Genomic DNA, 17,874 nt, shown 5'->3' on the forward strand with positions numbered 1-17,874 from the left:
CGGGTTCTCTAATATGTTCTCACTGCTGAGGTGAAAAGTTTTGTGAACTACACGAGATCAAAGTTATTTACATCTCGTGCGCTTTTGAGTCCCTTACTACGCTCAAGATTCTAAATTATAGAATCTTTCGCTTGCACGGGACTCAAAATAAGCACTCGAAGAAATATCAAACTTTGATCTCTTGTTGTACAAATAACTATTATCTAGGAAGGAATTTAAAGTTGCATTCGACTCAGCCGCAAGCTTTGCAAGTACCTACAAGACCTGATCTTCTATTAATGTCGTTTATCCAATTAGCTACAGGAGAGAAAATATGAACCGAGGTTGCCTGCTAGGATAGCGAGAGATGATGTCGGCGAGAAACCAAAGCCAATAAGTTAACTGTTACTGGCAAAAGCATTTTCATTTAACGGAAAACTCTTTAAATCAAAATTTCATAATTAGCATAAGTTTCTTATGATTTAAATTATCATTTTAGAATAATGTAGTGTAAGTATGTATTAATATTTGTAACATAAGATTGTCATTAATATCCGTATCATATCATTAATGTCACATAATGTATACTTAAAGCTAGAAATGTTATATTTGTTGCATCATTTTAAATTATCTCAATCTGATTCTAGTCTTCTTGATGGCAAATAAAATGGTTTCCAAGTAACAAGATTGTTTAGCAATGTAAAGTTTATTCCCCATTTTCAAGCGAGTGCTGTCTGCACAGACTACTTACTAGACTCCGCATAGTAAACTGTTAAAACAAAATATTACTTTGCTAATTCGCGAAATAATCTTGCTAGTCAATCAGTGTTAACCCGTTATGATTGCATATTTATACATGAAATGAGTGTTCCCACCCTCCCACAGGGAAAGTAAATATAGCCACCACCAAAAGTACAAAACTCGCCACGTGTTTCGCCTCTCTACGGGGCATCATCAGAAGATGCTGGAGATGTTGACGGTCTGGCGTTCCGTTGGCGGACGAAACAACTGTACTGTCTCAACTTTCAACTGTCTTGCTATCACGGTTCATGAGATACAGCTTGGTGACAAACAGACAGGCGGACAGCGGAGTCTTAGTAATAGGGTCCCGTTTTTACCCCTTGGGTACAGAACCCTAAAAAGATTATGCGCTATTATGATGAACCAGTATAACACATAAAATTCTCCATCTAGTAGGTAGTAATCCGTGGGTATCTGGAGCATCCGTGAAACCGAAACCGAAACCGTTTTATCGTAATGGGATGCAGATGGAGATCGGTATCTCGCGCTAGCGCTACACGGCGTACCTGCATCTGCTTGGAATAGTGTCAAGGATTTTATACAATGGTTGTTTTTTCAACCCTTAGCCAAATTTTATAGGTCATACTGTAACGTTTACTACAAAAGTATCCCGCAATAGCGAAAATAATTTGGCTGTTCCATACATTTTGGCAGATGAGATGCCAATGAGCCAAAATTGTGTTCGTGATTTCCGGGTTGGTCTCATAGCTTTTCTTTAATAATATAATATATATATAATATAATATTCTTTATTTGCTTAAAATATGGTACAATGAGTTGGTAAGGATAACATATATCTGTGCTTAAACATAATAGGTAGATAAACTGACCTGATGAAATGATAAAAATAAACTGTGTTTAAATTAATTTTGTATTAAGCAGAAACGTCTGCGAACGATGCTATTAAGCTTCGAAAAAAATTAAAAGTGGAAAAATAAGTGGAAGTGTAGTACTTACGGTAGATGTCGCTATGAGCCTCCCTAGGGCTCATATATGATGGAAATATTCACTGAATTGGGTACGGTCTTGGTAGCTCAGATGGAAGAGCACTGTACTAGTGATCCAGTGGTCGTGGGTTCAAGTCCCACCCAAGACAGTGAATTTTTCCACTTTTAATTTATTTCGAAGCTTAATAAAATGTGTTTATTTAATACTTCGATCCTCAACAGAGGGCCTATCGCGAACGTTCGAAGGCGAAGGTTGCAAATTAAGTTCTAGCATGTTTTTCTTTTACTCCCATTAAGGCGTAAAAGTAACAGAGATAATTGCTCGAAATTTGGGAACATCTATTAGCTATACTCCAAAACATGCCGCCGTATCGCGTATCGCGTGGTGCTTCCGTGCCTCCGTGTATCAAAGATAAACCTAATCGAGAGTTATCGAGTAAAATTCAACTTTAAGCATTATAGGTATAAATTAAATGTGAGTGACTCATTATGTATTAATACATATATTTTGATATACCTTACAAGAGTATTTTAAGGGTATACGGATATAAAAATACAAAATCAGAAAGCTATTCCTTATCTTCATTCGTACAATCTAACACGATCCTAACGTAATCTCAATACATCAGTTATTCGGCCTAGACGCGGCTTTAGCGACAGCGATCGCACCTGCGATTGCGATTTATTGCGGATTTGCTGCGGCATCCGCATTTTAAGCGAATATCTATGGAAATCTTTTGGTTTTTGTAAACGTAGACCAATAAATAGGTCTAATTTGTATTCAGTGTGATATTCTCTGAAAGCCTTTTCTTACTCCTGTGTTAGGATTTGTTTAAGTTATTATTATTGGATATCAGCGAATCAGTGTCACTTTGTTTTAAAATATGCCGAATGGAACTGGTGCAAGTATTTAAAAAGAGCTGGGACTTAAGTTCGCTATTGAGTATACTAATATTGTTACAGAATCAGATGGTCTCATAAGTTCCCCGTGTCCCACTTTGTCCCATAATTAATTATTACCAACACTCAGTATAAAATAACGAGGTTAACCCGTTAACTGCGCTAATGATGCCGTCGCATTATTAACGAGCCCGGTAATAATTAACGAAGCCGGTAATAATTAACGAATCTGGTAATAATTAAACATTCGAGCACGTGTTCAGGTTGAAGTTAAGTCGAATATGGACGGAAATCTTTTGCTGAATAAACCTGAATTACGTTTGCACCAAGAGACTCGTGAATAATAAAGATCACCGAAATGGCGTAAATTTGAAGTCATGGTAGGTATTTAAAAATTGTGTTGAAAATTTATTTTTAAGGTTATGGTTAGGGAGCACAAGAGGGAAATTTTGTTGTTACTCGAGCGTGTCAAATTAAGATATGAGTGATATATTGCTACCCGTGGAGTCTACCTTAGGTTAATTACCTAATGTATTTATATCATATTCAACTTTTGCGCTACAAATATGTTCTGAAGCCCTACATGCGGAGATGTGACATTGAACCATCGCACTGGGAGACTTCGGCACAAGATCGACCGAAGTGGAGGCGTATCAGTATCAGTGAGTACAAAAGTGCAAGCCTTTGAGGCGAGTGGTACTCGACGCGAAGCGTGACAAGACCCGACCACCTGCGGTAATTAACTACAATTTTGTTGTTATAGGGGTGCTGACCTGCGGTGAGTGCGGCCGTATATTCACTGCAAAAATAGGCTACGTCAGCCACCTGAGAGCTAACGATCGTCGCTCTCACTAACTAGTACAAATACCAGTAGCCTAGACCGAAACCGGCCACGACAGGATGGTGATGATGATGAATGTATATCATATTTTATACTTCTCATTTATTTTTTTCTCGCTTATGACGTGAAAAGTTGTGCCACACGAGACACGTGTGTGTCTTATTGAGTATTTTAATTAGTCAATTTATATTTATATAAAATTATAGAAATTATAGAGGTTGACTGGTCTTCACTGAACCTGGAACTACCTGATTATAGTGTATTTACCTACGCTAATGGAAATTAACGATTTTAATCAATCAGTATGTTAATGTAATGGGGTTTCCGGAGTAATTGGGATAAATTGGTTGGATTTAACTATAAGTACTCAACACGAGCGAGGTAATAAACCCAAATGAAGTAGTGATGATGAAATTTAATGGGTCATACACATTTTATTGTATGGTTAATTTGTTCTCGCCTTTCCAGTAGGTACACTTACGGCGAAATGTACAATTTCTCAGCACTTGAAATTCGGTTTAAGTAAATATACTTTCTTTCTATTTAAATGAATACAAAAAATCCATTCAATACATGCAAAGTTCAAAGTACAATCTAGACGCTACCTACTGAAATAATCCTTAAATTTGTAAAAGTATTTCAATATAAAAACCTTTCAGATATCATATCAGACAAAATAATAATGTTACAATCAAAAGTAACCTTTCTTACAAATCACAAATGTACTCGTATTTCATCGCCTAAAGCCTCTGTGAATATTTTTTATAGCAAGTATTAAAGTTGTTCAATAAGTCTGAAATTGAAACATACCTGCTTACTGATAGACGGACGAGCATATTTACAATTTTCATGCCTACTTTTATACTCGTAAGTATGAATGGGTTCATTTCAAATGTTTTGTCCCTTATAGTTTCTGATTTTTCCTCACTACTTCTTTGAGATGAACCATGTAACATATCCACACACTTAAATACCATAAATATTACTAACCTCTAAAGTAACAACTTTAAATATGTAATCGGGCGTTTTTTTTGTTGTCCCCTACACTTTTTTTTTCAAATTTGGGATTTTTTATGTTATTTCTACTCAGAATCACGAGCTCTGTCTATCCTAATATGAGAAAAAAGTGTCCAAAAATTTCCATACATTTTTCAATCTTTCCATTCCGCGACCGCCATACAAAGACTATGAAAAAATGGTGACGTAATGGAAATAAAAACCTTAGGACACTTTTTTTCTCCTATTAGGATAGAAAGAGCTCGTGATTCTGAGTAGAAATAACATAAAAAATCCCAAAGTTGAAAAAAGTGTAGGGGACAACAAATAAAAAAACGCCCAATCACATCCTAATAAATCATGAACTTACAACTTTCTTAAAAGTGCCGCCATTTTACTTAAAACAACTGTAGTAGTATTATAGATATTATCTGGGAACAATTAATTTAGTCTTCTTCCTATATTCAAGGTCTAAAATCGGATTGGAACATTGTGATAGTACGCCACAAATCATGGCCGCTCGCATCCGTCACCATCGTGCCGCTCAGCCCATGATTGATTCGATAGTGATGTGATACTCGAGTTTCTCTTTTAGTTATTTATTACATTAGGACAACATTTTACTACAAAACATGGATACAATCATAATACATGCGAATGGTCAATTGGTCATTACATTTTTATTTTATTTTACATTGTTACCTATTTTTAATTTCTTATATAAGTGTCTGTCTGTCTGTCTGTATGCTTAGATCTTTAAAACTACGCAACGGATTTAGATGCGGTTTTTTTAATAGATAGAGTGATTCAAGAGGAAGGTTTATAGGTATATAATTTGTTAACCCGTGCGAAGCCGGGGCGGGTCGCTAGTAATGTTATAAAATTCAACGTGCCATAACCTTACTAAAACGGCACAGTAAAATTAAAAAGCTCGAGCGTTTACTTTACAATGAAGGAAACTGCGGATGGCCAGAACATTTACGTTTGCACGGTAATGACCATTTATCGATGACCATGACGGCTGAATTCGTTCTTGTTACACTATATATTCTGTGTAGGTCAAACGGCGAATTTTAATTTGCGCCTTTGTAACAGTAGCCAAAGATTAACAATTGTCAAAGGGGTAAAGTCAATACGGGTACTTAAATGTGACTTGCTTTTACATTAGGGCCTGTTAACACATTGATTAGTGTTTATTGCGAGGTCATACATATGCTATTAAACGCAGGTAGGATGTAGCACTCGCAATAAACACAAACGTGTAAACCTAAACAGGCCAGCCACACTTACCTGTAATGACCTTACATATTTCCTGAAAACAGAACAGTTGGACTGCAAAATCAAAATGATTCCATCACTAAAGCAGATCGGATAGCGGATGGCGATGACGTTCGCACGGTAATGACTTGAATGAATTAAATTTATTTTGTGGGATCTTTACTTACCGAACGTTTTTATATAAAAAAAAATGTTTTCAAGCAAAGGTCTGTAATCTCGGTATTGAACAAATTAGAACTCAAACTCAGAAAAGTTAAGTATGTCGTAATAAGTCGTTATATCTTTCCTAAATCTTACACTACTGAAAAATTGTCATAGATCCAATCTCATGTTGCAGCAAGAGATCTGTTAACTACCCATTAAAAATACATTCCGTATAAGCCTCATCGTCATCATGTCACATATTGCCGATGACACCGACCCGATAATGGTGTCTGGGTAAATCGTCCTGTCACCGCCACTGACCGCAACCGCAACGTCCGTGTCCACCAGACGTTTATCGAAACATGTACTATGTAGGCATTCTGTATTCTGTTATACCGTGTATTACTACCCTAAGATTCTGCTTTCCTTACGAAGTTATCGTAGACTCACGTTTTAAAGGATAAGAATTGTATATAGTGGCTGTGGAACGAGTCCATAAATATCGCAAAATTACCACACATAGGCGCTGATTAATTGATATATTTAATCTTAAATAAGTTGATCATTAGCCAGTTGGACAAAACGCTGGACACGCCAACCTAGCATTATCTGTCAATGGAAACTTTTGCCGAACCATAAATGCAGGTTTCAATAAGTAGTAATTTGACTGTTACTTATTAAATATATTGAAGTAGGGAAATTAACCTGCGCCATAGAAACCCCATCGTTATTTTTATCTTAGAACGCAAAATTTGAACGCATTCACACTCATAATTTTATAAGTAGGTATATAGGCAAGATTTAGAATTGGGCTTTCTTTGGCACAAGCTTATGTGCTCAGAATTGCAGAGTGGAAAGCGGAAACAGGGCGGCCAACTTTTGCGATACAAAGATGTTCTGAAGCGCCACATGCGGAGATGTGACATTGAACCATCGCACTGGGAGACTTCGGCACAAGATCGGCCGAAGTGGAGGCATACAGTGAGCACAAAAGTGCAAGCCTTCGAAGAGCAGAGGCTAGTGGAGCTCGACACAAAGCGTGACGAGTTAAAGGCCCGACCACCTGCGGTCATCAACTACAATTATGTCGGAGGGGTGCTGACCTGCGGTGAGTGCGGTCGTGCATTCACTGCAAAGATAGGCTACGTCAGCCACCTAAGAGCCCACGATCGTCGCTCTCAATAACCAGTACAACCCCAGTCGCCGTGGCCGAAACCGGCCAGGAAAGGGATGATGATGATGATGATGATGATGATGTGAGCAGTATTTTAAATCATAAATTCGGTGTTCATTTCACTCTATTGGATTTTATAAGTTGATCGAAACCTCCACAGTACCCTCTCAAGCCATTTTGTATTTCAAGCTCCAGCGATTCAGGGTCGGACAGATGTTCGGATCGCACTGACGAGACGGTCCTATTTGTCCCGTGGAACGGAGATGTAGGACCAAATAGGTATTATTTTTAGATTTGAAACAGTAATATAAAATATAAAAAAGTAATATAAAAAAGACTATAGTCTTTGCTCGCGACTACATTCAAGTGTTTTAGTTAATTTTAGTCCTTATGGGAATTCCAAATAATCTTAATGGAGCTCTACAATTTTTGAAGAATATAGTTTCTCACATTCAACGGTTTCATTTTGGTAGTTGTCTATATACTGGTACTTATATGGATCTGGTAATATGTAAAATGTTGTCAGAAAGTAGGCATAAGAGAAGTAGAGAGTTAGTTTACTTATATATAGGTATAAGATAATATTTAAATAGGTTTCTTTTCATTCGTAATATTGTGTAATATAATATGAAGACCCGAAAAACATACATGGTATACATTTCACAAAAGTAGACTATCTACGGTGGAATCCCGATGAAAGGTTTTAATAGTACCCGAGCCGATATGCTCAACTTTCCCCTCGCTCAACTAAACAAATCCCATAGTACTCCAAACTCCAAGGAAACTATAAAACTTCCAAATAGATTACCTCAACAACCGTATTTAAAGAAGCAAAAGTTTATCAAAAGATACAATATCAAAAGTACCGCTTTAGCATAATATAGGATTTTTGAGCCTTAGTCACGATCTGAAAATAAAACCCCATGCCAGGTCACCCACAAATGCTATATCACTTAAGCGTTTTTCGTATTCAGCATTGGTTAGTTTCAAAGCGTATTGTTTTACCACATTCCCTCTACTTATGCTCCAAGCAATATTCAACTTTGTATCTATAAATTCTAAAGGATTGTATGTTTTTGAGACCGCAGTATTTAAGTTGGTAGAGGTGTCCCGTAGCGGCCGCCAATCGTAGTGAAGTAGCGTCTCCTCGTGCGCGTCCATTACAAACCGCCATCCTTTCTAATACCACCACTAACTTCCAAAAAGTCTTAACAACCTACAAACTTGTATAGGTTGTACGACGTTCTGTGGACAAAGTAACTAGCCTGCTTTTTACCCTTTGAATTTGAAATAATACCAGTACGCGGGCGTGCCGGGAATACCGGCGGAGCGACGAAATGCGGTTTCGGGATGGTTATGACACGTTTCATGGACTAGAATTGTTATTAGTTAGTGCCTGTTTAAAATGCTATGCCTATGGAAGATATTTTCTGGCGTGGTAATAAGTTTTTGATACGCTTATGCCGCAATTTGTACCTAGTGTTGGTTTGGTTAAGGTTCGAGTGTGCTCGAGTCCTCTGCTTTACGACTCGACTCGGTTTTGGTCTAATATAGACAATATTGTGACAATAGTCAGATATGCACATCTGTGATTGATCACGTGAATTGATTGTGCTAATGGCGTAAGTGACACAGTTCAATGACGTATAACATCAAAACGACGAATTTGACGAATGTGACCTACACAATTTATTGGAGTGAGCGAGGTTTTTTTAAATATTGTATTATGATGTCATGAGAGGTCTAATTTAAAATAAGTTTTATTAAGATTGTTTCATGCTATACGTAGCATGCCTGTTAGCAACCTGTATACTTCATTATTTTTATTAAAATTAACTATTTTCTTACTATTTGAAGTTTAAATATTATTCATAACTATAAAATTTTCTATTTTACTAGCCACAGCATTCCAAATAGATTTATCCAAAGTTAGTGCAAGTATGCTTCGACATGAAAGACTCAAAGACTCAAGTTGAATCCGGTATTGGCTCGTCGAATATTCACGCCGCCGCCGCCGCCGCATGACAAACGAAGCCATTCACGGAGTTCGGCTCGAACACGCCGACTCCCAACGGACTCGTGACTCCACGACGAGTACCTAGTACCTAGGTATACGAACATTCGAACCAATAATCTCAACTTGGTTTAACGTTGGTTTGATAATTCGCAGTAGGTACTTATATTTTGTGCGTATTCAATGTACGGTACGGTCGCCATCAAATATATCGGAGCGGCCAAGGTGTTCACAATATCTGAACACGCACTCGCCTTGATAAGCGCGCGCGCTTGAGAGGCGTGTTCAGATATTTGTGAGCGCCTTGACCGCTCCGATATATCTGATGGCGACTGTAACATAAGAGGTAAATTTCGTCCTACTACGCATAATAAACGCTGGCAGTTATCTTTATTAACTCAAGCTTATTTTTCATAAAATTTTCTTGTTTGGCATATTTTTCTCCAAAAATAATATTGAGCGTGATACATTTGAATATGAATTTTAAAGAAGATGGCTAGATTATGAAAACAAATTGATAATTATTGTTATATAGCCTATAGGTACATAGATTTGTACAAATCTGTTTTTAGGATCTTAAAACACTGGTAAAGTATTTTCTTAAGCGCTCCATTAACAAAATAATACAATATAATTAAGCTTTTTCAATGAAAATATTTAAGGACTTAACAATAATTCGTCTTAAAAATACCAACCGTCGTGCCAACCTAATTTGTTGATAAATTAAAAATTCTGAGTAATTTAATTACTCCGTTCATGCTTTTCAGTCTTTTTTCTTATATGACTTTTTAATGAAAAGCTTTTTTAATTTATTAAGTAAATTACTCTTTTAAATTACTAAGTAGTATTTTTATAAATATTTCTTTTTAGGGTACCGTACCCAAAGGGTAAAAAACGGGACCCTATTACTAAGACTTCGCTGTCCGTCCGTCCGTCCGTCTGTCACCAGACTGTATCTCATGAACCGCGATAGCTAGACAGTTGAAATTTTCACATAACAACAAATAATAAAAATAAAATAAAATAAAATCAAATAAATATTTAAGGGGGGCTCCCATACAACATATACGATTTTTTTGCTCTATTTTCTGTTGATGGTGCGGAACCCTCCGTGCGCGAGTCCGACTCGCACTTGGCCGGTTTTATTTCTTTCTTTGATCCTCTACAAATATACCAACCGACATTAATAAGTATAAATGAAAATCTATAAATCGAAATAAAATATGAATACTTAAAGTGTCATTCAATAGAACTTGCTACCTATGTAAACAAAAGTTAGGTACTAGTAAATTGACATTCAGTGTCAATTTTAGTATGGCGGTTTGTTTACATAGTAAAGTTAGCAAGTTCTATTTAATGACACTTTATAAAAAAATTTCAACGATTGTATTGTAAATAATGTAAAATATATAGATTGAAGCACTTTCATGAAATTAGTTGTAGTTTTTAATTTATAACTTTTTGCATATATTACTTACTTGTTTACTTATTTAATAAAAACATATAATTATAATAATATCATGGAATTGAATAAATAACATATTGAATTATAAAAGATGAACAATAACAATATTACACCGAATAATACTATAAGTACTTGTATTGGTCATACACATTTACAATAGCACTAAAATATGAGATTTACAAATAATATTTTTTAATACCTGTTGGCTCGATTTTAAACTTATCATTACTTAAACAAATTCATACTGACCTTATACCTCTTATTTCAGCTCAGGGTCAGGGCTATACATAGTTAAGGAGTCCCGGTAAAACGAAATTACACGTAGTATAAAAGGGGATGGTCGGGATTTGTCTGACAATTTCACCCCTCATATCCTGGGGCTCGACAGATGCTACCCGATTTAATATACTGCCTTATGTGTAGTTAAGGTCTAACCTGAGATATCCATAAGCTTCAGGAAATTTTCTCAACGTTGCCAACGTTGTAAAAACAGTGGTTCTCTACTTAACAGGTTAATGATTGTTAATGGCTAATTCCTTAGACATAGGAGAACTCAACAGTCATATAGGAACAGTCAACAGTCAAAGAAGCAGTCAACAGTCGTGGGAATTAGACATATCTTAGGTGGTTTTCAGTTTCCAAAACGTCCCGCTTAACGAGCTGTTCTAAATCCCATATAAGTGAAATAAGTCTTAACGCAAACGCGTGCGGTGCGTCACGTCAGGCTATCGAATGAAATTTACCTACATTAGAGCCGTTTATGTCAGTGACAAACTGATGGTAGCCGTATAGGGGTTCGAATGTTTTTATCGAGCACGAACACGTTGCGCGCTCGATCATACTCAGTAACCGTTTGAAATATATTTATACTCTACTATAGAGAATAATTATTTTGTATACTTTTTGTTTGTTTATTTCCAAAAAGCTCCTCAAAAACGGCGTTTACTTCTATTATTCTCTCTCCATAAGAAACACGACCGAAACAAGCTGCCATTTTTACGATTCCTTTCCACCAGAGAGTGCCATTTGAGTTGACATCAAACTCTGCGCAACTAAAACAAGAACTTTGCCAACTCTGCTTTTTCGCTATTTACCTTGGAGTAAAAGAGATGGATATATGAGGTAATTCAGATTGCATCTTAAGCAAATCAGTATCTAAATATGATGTGCGAGAGAAACTGATTTTTACAGCCTTTAAGATACATCAAATATTAGATATGTATTAGACATCACCAAGATATTACTATGTCAGTGTCAAACAAGTGTCAAATGTGACGTTTCTGCAAACAAAAAAGGTCACTTTTGACACTTGTTTGACACTGACATAACTTGGTGATGTCTAAAAGATATCTAATAGATATATAGTTCAAAATCCGAATCGGGCCCTAACAGTTCCGTCACTTATATATTTGGTTTGCAGACAATGCGTAGTAATATGTAGTATATTACATACTTAGGGCAGTAAAATAATAACTGTCACACAAATGCATTGTCGCGAAATTTAACGCGAGTTAGTTTAGTTTTATTGGCCATTTTCTGCAAATCGATTACTATTGTGCATCGTGGCAATTTCACGTGAAAACCGAGGTATCGCTACTCTTACCACCCCAGCTCCTCCACGTAACCTAGCAGGGTTTTCAGATTTCTAACTGCCTCCTTTAATGTACCGGAGACCTAGGGTATTCCTATATACCTATACTTCTACCTACGTGCAGTCCAAAAGAATGTTTTTCATGCAAATACGGGATCACGTTTACCCTGAAGGCCTACCGCGAACCACGTTCGACGTGTTGCCTCCCTGTCACACTTACGTACGAAATTACAAGTGCAACAGAGATGCAACACGTCGTACGTGGTTCGCGGTAGCCCCTCTGGTTTACCAACGATCTCTGTAAGCGTGTGCAGCCTTCAACCAAGTTTAATTACGCCCTGTCAGTTCGCCGCTAGTTTCATTCATCATACGCTCTATGCGCGGCGTATGTCATTATTTCCTATGGCAATTCGGCTTAGCATAGGAAAGCTGACGAAATACACTGGTAATTTAGTTAAAAACAACTGAACGCGCATGAACATTGAACGCACGCGCGAGGACGGCACTGCACGGCAGGACGTATGTGGTCTTACTGTGCTCTTCGTTAATTTCCAAATGCGACTCTTTTTTCGAAGAAAATTGTATGATTTTCAACATAGCCTAATTAATAATTTTAGTTGAAGTAAAGCTCAGTTTGTATATATTTTCATGGGCAAAAGATGAACGCATAAAAATGGTTTAGGTATTGGATTACAGCACCTAAAGTAATATCAAAGTTAGTAAACTTTTTTTTGCGTTCTTCTAAACTTGTCCAATGTCCATGAGTGTATTTAGAATTTGTAATATGACGTCCTTTGTTCAAACTTATTTGATTTTATGCATTATAACATTTATAACAGCCTTCAATTTCACCAAAGTGACGACTGTTATCTCTGATAACGACAATTTCGTATTCTCTGGGCCAATATCCCTTAAAGGAATAAGCAACTAAGTATCGTCAATGCCAACAAGCGTCAACAAGCATTACGAGTAACAATGTAAGATTATTTGTAAATTCATGTGACAATTTTGAACGTGGTGAAAAAAATGCCAGTTGGATTGGAAATCCATTTTTATACGGAGTGATAATAGTCCATAAAATTCATTTAAATATCTGTCTCTACATTTAGCGAAGCGCTGGACTAAAACCGGCAGATTAGGGCAGATTTGCACGACATTTTACTTACCTCCATTATCGTCGAACGGTTCTTTAGAGCGTTAGCGAGATTTGCCAAACGGCGCCATTTTTTACCCGACCGTACTGACCCCGTCGCCTCTTAGTAAGGGGATGGTTTCCGATATATTTATGTTATTTTAGGCTTATTATATTATTGTGTATGCGTTGATCTGTTTGGCCGTTTTTGCAAGATTTTTTGGAGGCGAATTATATATTTATGGCATTATTCATAAATACACATCGGTAACTCGTGGCATTTAGGTAGCACTTAAAAGATTAGTTTAATTAATTCCTTTTTATAGTGGTTTCTTTTTCTCGACTCGTATAGGAAGAAGATTGTCACATCACTAGTCTGTTAGAAACTGTCAAGTGCTACCTAAGTGCCACGAGTTGCCGATGTGTGCTCATCACTAATCTTTTAGTGCTACCTAAATGCCACGAGTTACCGATGTGTATTCATAAACGTCTGTCAAATCTAACATGCCAATATCATAACAGTCTTAATTTATTTTGACTGTATTTCTAACTTTTGTACTGCTTTAATGCAATGGGTCCCATATAGACATTAATTTGATCCTCAAAACAAACCTGGGAGACCATTAATAAAAACTTGTCATCTAACCTATTCTCGTATAGCGATGGAAATACAACGAGTGATTGAAAAGCGAGTCACGAGCATGTCACGAGTGACAACGCGAGCGAGTTTGAAATATTGCGGCTTCGTGAGGAAGGCATTTGTAACCGAGTGAATGAAGGTCTTGTGGTCAATTTGTGCAAAATGGGACTAGAACTGATATAGAATATTGCCTGATAAGTTGCCTGCTGCCAATTTTTAGACCTGGGGCCATTTCTCAAAAGCTTGTAACTTGTAATACAAGCGGATGTCACTTTTTGACAGTTGTTGTTAGAAAGGGACTTCCATTTGTATTACAAGTTACAAGATTTCATGAAACGGGTCCCTGTTATTTTAATAAAAATTTAAGTGTCAAATCAAATAAGTTATTTAAATATAAATGTTTAAAATGACACCAAAGTAATTAGCAGCAATAAGAGAGTTGTATTTCAAGTGAGACTCGGCCAATAGTCTATTGTAATTAATCAGAAACTTCGCCGATACTTACGCAGAAAATCGCTCAAGTTTCTATAACAGAGAAAACGCAAAAACCATTTCTTGAATGGGAATGGGGACTCCTTTAACCTGACGACGGGGTTTCAGTCTTTGCGAGCTTTAATTAAAACTCTGTCACTTTTGACTCTTTGTCAACTTGACAAAAGTTAATTGCCAACGTGTAGCACGCGGGTCGACAGGAGTTAAAATTGAATCTTGTTTTTGTTATGAATTTTTGTTTAAGCAGCAAGAGAAATATACAAACGTTGAACTTTTTAACTGGTAAACTTTTTTATGATATAGGCGGCAAACGAGCAAACGAATCGTCTAATCCTACTATACTGTCGCCCTAAGACACCTGCAAGTCCTGCAACACCAGAGGGGTTGCAAGTGCGTTGCTTGTATTCAAGATGGGAGTACACACTTTCTTGATGATTCAATTTTGAGTCGTATCGGTCCGGAAATACCGCGGGCGACAGAAATAATCTGGTATTTGTTATTTTATCCATGAAACACTAGAACACGCTTTTGTTACCATATAAATAAGGATATGTCCCGATATATTTGACCGCTTTGACTATTTAATAGTTTAAATTCCGTTCGCACTTTTCAGTTACGCGCCCTGTATACAACTTTTTATCATCATTCTGGCTTATTCTTAAGCAAAATCCGAGCGTTAATTTAAATAGAAATCTTCTTTTAAACTAAACCTATTTAATTAACAGCAAAGCACCGGAGTTGTAAAGTGCGGTTCGGCCAATATTCAAATAGTCTTTATTGTGGCAATCCGAACTTCGCCGATACGCAGTAAGATCGCCCAACTTCTAAACACAGTTTCAGTTCGTTATTTGGACTTTGTGGGCATTTCAACTTCACCCCGATTATTTTGGTGTTTTGAGCCGTTCGGATCGTTTACGCTTTGTTTAATTTGAAACGTGTTTTAAGATCGGCCTTGGTGTTAAATGCAAATTAAGTTATAGGTGCGAATAATAAAAGCTTTTTCGAGTGAATAAGAAGGGAAAAACAATGTTTGATTTAGCGCTGGGTGGGATTATTCGTAATATTGTTAACAAGCTGAACAAACCTACTTACAGTATAAATTATTACGTCAATCTTCATTAATTTATATTAAGATCGTCAATAAGTCTTAAATTAGAATAAAGGGAAAGGCTGCCAAACTTAAGTTACTTGTATGAGGATGACTAAACTGAGGCAAGGAGTTTATTCTGACGCTGCCTAGTAAAGACGTGCTATTAACTTTGAACTCGGTTCAATTATTAGGGTACGGGTTTATTTATATACGGTCAATGTGGCTAATTCCGTCTTAAGGGCTATTCCGTCCACGAGCGTATATTTCTTTGATTTTCAATCGCAGGAAAATAAACCATTTGCTTTTGATTGCTGAAACTAACAGCATCGCTGCTTGGTGGATGAATTTATCAATTTTGTTCGTTGTTCGAGAAAAACGCTAATGGACGGAATAGGCCCTATTACGGAATTAGCCACATTGACCTTACTTAGAATAACATCTTATATTCATTATTATATTTTAATAAGGCTGGTAGTGCTGGGAAAAAAAGTTCTTGTGACCGATCACGTAAGGCTTTTGTTTGCCACCGATGTGGAACAAAAAATAAACAGTAATACCTAGCTGTGTTTTATTGTTGCTATATTAAAATATAACATCATTGTTTATGATACAATAAATTGAAAAGTCAGCTTTTCTTCAAATTGCACAAAATATAATCTTAGTAAAAAATATATTATTTAAAGAATAGAAAAGTTTTTATCTCAATACTTATTTAAGTTGTGTTCTTGTTCAGAATGGTTAGCATTTTCGATCCAGATAATATAAAATATAGCCCTAAAGCGTCCTTTTTAGGGTTCCGTAGCCAAATGGAAAAAAACGGAACCCTTATAGATTCGTCATGTCTGTCTGTCTGTCTGTCTGTCCGTCTGTCCGTGTATGTCACAGTCACTTTTCTCCGAAACTATAAGAACTATACTCTTGAAACTTGGTAAGTAGATGTATTCTGTGAACTGCATTAAGATTTTCACACAAAAATAGAAAAAAAAACAATAAATTTTTGGGGTTCCCTATACTTAGAACTGAAACTCAAAATTTTTTTTTCATCAAACCTATACGTGTGGGGTATCTATGGATAGGTCTTCAAAAATGATATTGAGGTTTCTAATATCATTTTTTTCTAAACTGAATAGTTTGCGCGAGAGACACTTCCAAAGTGGTAAAATGTGTGTGTCCCCCCCCCTGTAACTTCTAAAATAACAGAATGATAAAACTAAAAAAAATATATGATGTACATTACCGTGTAAACTTCCACCGAAAATTGGTTTGAACGAGATCTAGTAAGTAGTTTTTTTGAATACGTCATAAATCGCCTAAATACGGAACCCTTCATAGGCGAGTCCGACTCGCACTTGGCCGCTTTTTATTTCCCCCGTTTTGCATAAACTTTATTTCTTTTCTGTTTTACACACGCAAATCTTTACTTTCATAATATAGGATAAGTAGTATTTTTATAGCCTAAATTTAAAGTTCCCTTAATGGCATATCCGATTTGCGTGACCCTTGGGAGCAAAACGTCTAGTATTTATGATAAAGGACATAGGTAATTTTTGTTTTATTTTATGCTTAACAGAAATTCAATATCGAAAGTTTATGAGACAATAGTTTTATCAAATCAAGGTAAATGTATAAAATTCTTATATGAAAACAAATAAGTTTACATAACTAACTCAGTGGGCTTACATAGGCTAAGTCTGTGTATGTCTTAGAGCGATTCACAGTATTACCTACTAGTGCTACCAGTAGGGAAAATTAACCAAAATCATTGTTTTGAATCCGCTCCGCTGGAATATAATCAATGCACGTCTTCTAATCTCTCAGCTCTGCTCATCTTCGACTCTTACTGAGCCAAGTAAAGGCAGTCTAAGAGTTTTCCTACACAATAGGTATGCGTTTTGGCTGTACACACCACACCCACTGCTTACAATCTAAACCTTATTACAAAGATATACGCTTCACCAATGGCCAGTTAATTGGTACTGCTATCAAAATTTTGTTTTAGCAGTTTTTTTCGTTGTTTGACGTTTCCCCCGGCACGTACAAGCGAAATTCAATTCATTATTTCAAGGAAACTAATGAAACCAAAATACCAAAATCACAAAAAGATGGCGGACAACGGGCGCACGTAATGGCCACCGGAAGTCCGATACCGGATGTTTCCTTCGCTTGTGTCTGCGTTTAAAAATGGTCTGTATTTACATGTGGTTAGGGTGGATTATGGCTTGGCGAGCGTCGCTATTGGTTTCGGATGAATATTTTTGTTCGTTTTGTTTTGAGCAATTTGTTTGCCCTGATACGTGAGATTGACTAGCTAAATTATTTATTGTCAGATTTTTCTTTTTAAAACTTTTTTAAGTCATAATGTATTGTTTGTCATATTATAATTAGTCCTA

General features: G+C 36.4%; 1 protein-coding gene and 1 non-coding gene across 2 annotated transcripts in view; both read left to right on the top strand.

The window, feature by feature from the left end:
* LOC134653375 (dopamine D2-like receptor) overlaps positions 1 to 17,874 on the top strand; it is a 266,783-nt gene that overhangs the window by 231,595 nt on the left and 17,314 nt on the right. The gene's annotated exons all lie outside the window — the stretch shown is intronic.
* On the top strand, positions 1,804 to 1,876 carry Trnat-agu (transfer RNA threonine (anticodon AGU)). The gene has a single exon. It is a non-coding gene; the product is annotated as a tRNA-Thr (tRNA).

Source organism: Cydia amplana, chromosome 13 (assembly GCF_948474715.1).
Source record: "Cydia amplana chromosome 13, ilCydAmpl1.1, whole genome shotgun sequence".
In the NCBI taxonomy this organism is placed as follows: domain Eukaryota; kingdom Metazoa; phylum Arthropoda; class Insecta; order Lepidoptera; family Tortricidae; genus Cydia; species Cydia amplana.